The following is a 266-nucleotide window of genomic DNA, read 5'->3' as shown; positions in this document are numbered from 1 at the left end:
GGCCCGAGGGGCTGGGAGAGGGTCCGGCCCACGCTGCGCCTGGGCTGGGACTGGTCCCGCCGGCGCAGGGTAGCAGGAAACTCTCCGCACACCTTGTTGTTGTTCTTGTATGAGTGTGAACACAATTTTTAGATTTTTATCATTGCTTTGTTATGTCCTTGTTTTTATTTCTTCCTTCTCTCTTTTTCCTCCTGTCTTCTTTACCAGTTTCTCAGCATTTGAATGATCTTTCTCCCTGCTTGAACCTTGCTTCTAAAATCTCCTCT

This window comes from Octodon degus, unplaced genomic scaffold, assembly GCF_000260255.1.
Source record: "Octodon degus isolate 3935 unplaced genomic scaffold, OctDeg1.0 scaffold00082, whole genome shotgun sequence".
Taxonomy (NCBI): Eukaryota; Metazoa; Chordata; class Mammalia; order Rodentia; family Octodontidae; genus Octodon; species Octodon degus.
Note: the sequence above shows the minus strand (reverse complement) of the source record.